This window comes from Lissotriton vulgaris, chromosome 7 (assembly GCF_964263255.1).
Source record: "Lissotriton vulgaris chromosome 7, aLisVul1.2, whole genome shotgun sequence".
Taxonomy (NCBI): domain Eukaryota; kingdom Metazoa; phylum Chordata; class Amphibia; order Caudata; family Salamandridae; genus Lissotriton; species Lissotriton vulgaris.
Window position 1 is genome coordinate 719,616,862 of NC_141695.1, and position 6,250 is coordinate 719,623,111.

A 6,250-nucleotide genomic window follows, 5' to 3' on the forward strand; every position below is an offset into this window, starting at 1 on the left:
CTCGTATGACGATGGTGTTATCAGATTTCAGACTTTTAAACGCCACATTTTCTTTTGAGGTGAGATTATGATTTTGTTGATTTGAGCGAATAGGGTGTTCCAATAATTTTTTTTAACATTTCTTTTTATTTCATCAACAAAGGGGGAGGTCAGCACCATTAGGGATACAGTGTACAAAGCATATTTAGAGAACACACTAGACACAGGAGTTATTCAGTAATAGGCATTTCGAAGTGACACAAGCAAAGCAGCACTTTACATTGTATTTGGATCGTCAATGGGCTTGATACAGGGGGGTTCACATAGTGTACCTCGATACTCACTCCAGTTGGTCCACACTGCCACCCATTTGCGGGGGCAGCCCTGAGCCATATAGACCGTCTTTTCCTGGAGCATGCACCAGTCCATATCTTTTTTCCATGACCCAATGGTTGGAGGCGTCACTGCTCCCCACAGCCTGGCAATATTGCGTTTTGCGATCACAATCCCAAGGTCACCCAGAGTCTCCCCCTTGATGGCAAATCGGTGGGTTACCAAATGTTCAAAAGGCACCTCTTCGCCTCCACCCGTAGTTCCACCCCCCCCCACACCTCCTGCATACATTTATGCACCCTTTCCCAGTAGGTCAACAACTCAGGACACTCCCACAGTATGTGAAAAAAGTTCCTATCCCTCCACACCCCGTCTGCACAGACCATTCTCACTACGACCCATTAGCATCAACCTGGTCCCAGAAACATAAACCCGGTGGAGTATCTTTAACTGGATCAATCTGAGCCTGGCTGATATTGCTATCTCCTTGGGGGACGCTAGCACACTTTGCCACTCCTCCTCATCTATCTCCAATCCATCCGCCTCCCATTTCCTCTTTAGGTTGAGCAATAGATCAGGAGAATGGTTAATAAGTTTCTTATATGTGAGGGAAATGGCTTGTTCTGGGGAGGTGGCCATCAAGCAATCTGTCCTCCAAGGGGGAGGACTCAGGGGGCAGCGTCCCCGCCGGGATATGGGCTTGAAGGGAGTGTCGGACCTGTAAGTATCTGAAATATTCAGTTGGTGCTAATTCATAGGTGCTCTGGAGTGAGTCAGATGTTATAACACCATTGGGGCCCCATAAGTCTCTGATGTGTGAGATTCCAATTAGATCCCAATTTCGGAACCCTTTAGTGCGGCCTAGCTTACCTAGTTGCTCCGAGACCCATAGCAGAGTAGCCATCGTGAGGGTATCTGCCCAGCCCAGTTTACGTTGGACAATGTGCCATAGCTGGACAGAATGCTGCGTGGGTCAAGTGAGAGAGTACCTCCCCGGTCTGGAGTAGATCGCAGCCTCAAAATTCCCACCCGGGAGGAGCCAGCGGTCCATTCCGTATCCGGGATCGTTCCCGTCACAGTATGTGCCCTGGTTTATGGCAGAGAGATGTGCGGCCCAATAATATTTCCGTATGTCTGGGAGTGCGATACCCCCGTCGAACCATCCTAGTGAGAGTTTCTGCAATGCTATGTGGGGGGCACCTGTCCATAGGAGATCTCTCTGTACGGTTTCAATAGCGGTGAAGTATGACTAAGGAACCAGGTCTGGGTGGTTCTGAAGGGCATAGAGAAAGCGCGGCAGGGCCATCATTTTGAAAAGAGCCACCCGACCCAGCAGAGAGAGCAGGAGCTTCTTCCATGTGGCGGAGTCCCTTTTAAGCCGATGCAGGGGCGGCAATATATTTCTTTCATATCTAACGGCCTTGTCACTAGAGACAAAAATGCGCAAGTACTTAAACCCGTCCGTAACTATCCTCATGGGGCAGTCACGAGGAAGGACTGGTGGGGCACCGTGAAGGACGTATAGGAGTGACTTTCCCCAGTTTATACTGTATCCCGAGTTTCTCCCGAAGCTGGTAAAGAAATCTAGGGCCACTATAAGGGACTTGCGCGGTTTTGTTAAGTACAGCAGGATATCATCCGCGTATAGAGAAATTGTGTCCTCCCAGCCGCCAGCCCATCTAAGTCCTGTCAGCGAATGGTCCTGCCTGATCCAGGCCGCAAGTGGCTCCAGTGAGAGGGCAAATAGCAGTGAGGGGAGGGGACACCCCTGTCGCGTCCCCCTACCTAGGGTGAAAGGCTCCGAGGTCTTGTTATTGACTGTGACTTGGGCCAGGGGCTCAGAATAAAGGAGACAAACCCTACTTATAAAAGTAGGGCCGAATCTCAGTTTCCGCAGGATCGCCATCATGTATGGCCATTCGAGCGTGTCGAACGCCATTGTCGCATCCAGCGACACCACTGCAGCATCTTCCCGAAGCGTTTGGCCCCGGCCCAATACTCTATGGAGCCGGCGCTGGTTGAGCGCCGTGTTACGGCGGGGCATAAAGCCCGACTGGTCCTGATGAACCAGTGTGGCCAGCACAGGTTTCAGACTATTGGCCAGGACCTTGGCCAAAATCTTTGGTTCAGCATTTAACAGAGATATTGGCCTGTAGGAGGCACACACATCTCTTGGCTTCCCTTCCTTAGGGATAGCCACAATTGTAGCAGTTATTTGGTCCCTTGGCAGTATTCCTTTCTCCTTACTCTCCTCAAATATTCGCTTGAAGTGTGGCCGACGCTGTCAGGTTTTAGTTTGTATAACTCTATCAGGAGACCGTTGGGACCAAGAGCCTTCCCCGGCCGAAAGTCACGTATGGCCCCACTAAGCTCCTGGCGAGTAAGAGGCAACTCTAAAGTAGCCCGCTCAGTATCCGATAGAGAAGGGAGCCCGATATCAGTCAAAAGGTCAATTGAGTCTTCCTCCGGCCGATCTGACCCTCTACTGTAGACTTTCTGGTAGTGTCTTGCAAATTCTTGGACGATCTCACGGGGTTCCGTGAGAATGGCTCCCGACTCAGTCCGCAACTCAGTGACAACTCTATTGGCCTGCTGCTTTTTGTCCAGCCAGGCTATGAGCTTGCCTGCTTTGTCTCCTTGATCATAGATCCTGCCTTCCCTATCTCTCGCTATCGTCTTCGCGGCGTCTGTGGCCAGGGCTCTATTCTCCGCTGCCTTGAGCTCCATGCGGTGCACCAATCCTGGATCACTTCCAGTCTGTGCCCTGCTTTTCAGGTCTCTGATGTTGGCTTCGACAGTCAGCATTTGCGCCTCCCGTTCTTTACGACGGCCAGCTATCATGGAGAGAGCTTCCCCTCTCAGTACGGTCTTAAAAGCCTCCCACAATGTCACTGAGGATTCCACCGTGCCCTCATTGGTATCAAAGTATTGGTCAATTGAGAGAGTGAGTAGCTTTTTCGTCTCCTCCTTGCGGAGGTACCAGGCATTTATCGGTGCCACGCATCCCTCCCTCCGATTACCGATAGTGAGGTGAGCCCACAATGGGGAGTGATCCGAGATGCCTCTTGCTAGATGTGTGACTTCCTGGATATTAGTATCTTGCTGCATTGGCGCCAAGATGTAATCTATGCAAGAGAAGGAACGGTGTGGGCCTGAAAAGAAAGTAAATTGATTGTGGGATTGGTGCCGGAGACGCCAAAGATCCAGGAGGCCGAATGCCTCCAGGAAATCAGGAAACCACATGTGCGCTGGGGCTATGGGTCTAGGTGGGTGTCTGTCTGAGTCCCCCGAGACTACAGCATTGAAGTCACCTCCTATCAGTAACTGCCCTTCCGGAAGGGAGAGGAGAAGCCTGCCCAAGTGCTGGAATGACTGAGTTTGAAGATCCGGAGGGATTTATGTACTGACGAGGTTTAGCCTGCGTCCCTCCCACCTTCCGGAGACCGCCGCAAAACGCCCCATAGGCTCAGAATCAGTGTGGTCGATGACTAAGGGAAAGTTCCGGCGGGTAAGGATCCCTACTCCCCGGGAGCCTGAAGTAACGCCAGCGTGAATTGCCAACGAGTACCTCCATCTATTTAATGCATGACATGTGTTTCCCAACAGGTGTGTTTCCTGCAGGAATACCACATCGGGGAGGTGCCGTTTAATGAATTGTAGCACAATTGTCCTCTTGAGCTTGTCCCCCAGCCCTTTAACGTTCCAACTCAGGATTTTAATACTCTTATCCCACTTCATAGCCATCCGCAAAGTTCAGCGTAATGTCAGCCCTGCAAAGTCCAATACACTCTCCATGCATAGTTCTACATTTTAGGTGCGACCATTCCCATCAACTCCCCCCACCTCCTGCCTTCCCCCATCCCACCCCAAGCCACCAGAGCCAACCCCCTCAGACCCCAAGACCCGAAATTCACCTCCCTTCCACCAGAACATACCCCCCTTACTGCTTCCCTGCTCCGTAGGTTTAGAACTACCCACATCCCCAATTAGGAGAGTGCCTTTCGCCCAGTGCCCCAACCTGGAGTGGGAAAAGAACTCCCCTCTCCGGAAAAACCTGTACTAAGAGGAGCATGAGCCGGCTCCAGCTCCAGCCGCCTCTCACTCCCTCCGTTGAATGTATAACTGTGTACCACTCAAACTCCAACCCCAAAATTACACTTTGCCCAACATTTTGGTTCGCAACCCAGCCAAATTATAGTAGCGTCCCCACCTGTCACAAGACAGTATGTACCACAGAGTCACAGTAACATGGGGGAGCCTTACTGACAGTGTCTGATCTTAAATGCTACCCAATTTGTACCGTTAAGGTAGCCTAGTTCCTTCTGCCCATTAGCTCCCCCGCTGATAAGACTTGACTCCCATAACGAGTTCCTGCGATACGTTAGTTTGTTGAGGTTCATTTACACCGGTCCATAACTGCTACTGCTCCTCCGCCGCACGAAGAGTGTCCCATCGGGGGCTAGCCGACCTTGACCTCCAGGAGCGTTGGCTCTGCCCCCCGCATCGGAGTGCCCAGCTGCTGATCCCGGCGATGCAACCTGAGCATTTCTCCAGCTACCCTTGTCCAGTCGGTCCGGATTCTGCGATGACTCCTCGTCCAGCCAGTTCTGTACGTCCGAAGGCGTGGTAAAGAAGAGGGATTTGCCCCCAGCAATGACCTTAAGCTTGGCTGGGAAGAACATCCTGTATTTAATACCTTTATCGCGCAGCGCTGCCTTTACACCTGTGAAGGAACGTCTCTCTCTCTGCACCTGAAGCGTGAAGTCCGGGAAAAACATGATTGTGGTGTTTTCATATTGGAGGTTCCTTCTGTCGAGCCGTCTGCAGGATGGCGTCCCTGTCTCGGTAATTCAGAATTTTTGCTATGATTGTCCTGGGCGGCGTCCCTGGTTTCGGCTTGGGGATGGGCGCACGGTGTGCGCGTTCGACAGTGAAGATGTTTGATAGGGGCTTAGGCTTAAGATGGTTAAGGATCAAGTCTTCTAGAAATAGTTCCATACTAGGTCCTTCAGCTTCCTCCGGAACGCCCACCACGCGTATATTGCTCCTCCGGGCCTGTCCTTCCTGGTCCTCGAGTCTGGGGGCCATCTGACGGTGCTGGTGAACTAGCTCGTTGACAAGGTGTTCCAATGTCTTCGCCGGTGTCTGTAGGTCCCTGATTCCGGCTTTGTTTGACTTGGCCTTGTCTGAGGTCTTGCTGAGGTCAGCAGGAAGAAGATTTGCCTCGATTGAGTCCCTATCTATTTTGGTCTCCAAATTGGTGCCCAGGGCCTGTATAGCCGCCATAATGGAGGCAAGCGATGGTTCCTTTGGGGCGGCGGTGTCACTAGACGTGCCCCCTGCTGGGGAGGCCCCCTTCTGAACAGCATATTTGTTGTTTGTTGGATTGCGTAGGCACAGCAGTCTTGGGCCTCATTTTGCTGAGTTATACCTATGACGTGTGATGGCCTCGTGGCAGTCACAGGGCCGTGTGGGGAATCACTGTAGTGTCCAAGTCACTCATGTTGCGCCAGTGAGGGGTAGCACCGTCCTCTCCTCCCCCACAGCGCATACGGATTACCAAGGGTGGGCCCGCACCACTCCAGCTCTGCGTAGGACCACAGTCTACTGATTATCCAGCTGGTGCAGTAGCACCCCACCACGTGTCACTCTCTCTGGGTAGATGCAGGAGCCCCCGCCACTGTAGTTTACGACCCTCGACTAGGCCCGCCCTGGGTTCGGCGGCAACTGCCCTATGCAAGTATCCCCAAGGCCGTGTCATACTGGGCCTCACTTGTCCAGACAGCTGATACCGCCACAATCCGCGGTCTTCTGCTGGTAGGATAAATGCCTGCTGTGGCGTGCCAGTGTCCAGCCGTAAGTAGCGCTTCCCTCCTCGGCGCTTCTCACCTCCTACTACTGTGTCCGCCGGCAGGTGGCGCCACCAGCTCCCTACGTC

At 52.5% G+C, this 6,250-nt stretch overlaps 1 protein-coding gene across 8 annotated transcripts in view; it reads left to right on the plus strand.

The window, feature by feature from the left end:
• Nucleotides 1-6,250, plus strand: part of ARSG (arylsulfatase G) — a 2,325,381-nt gene that overhangs the window by 1,518,345 nt on the left and 800,786 nt on the right. The window lies entirely within an intron of this gene.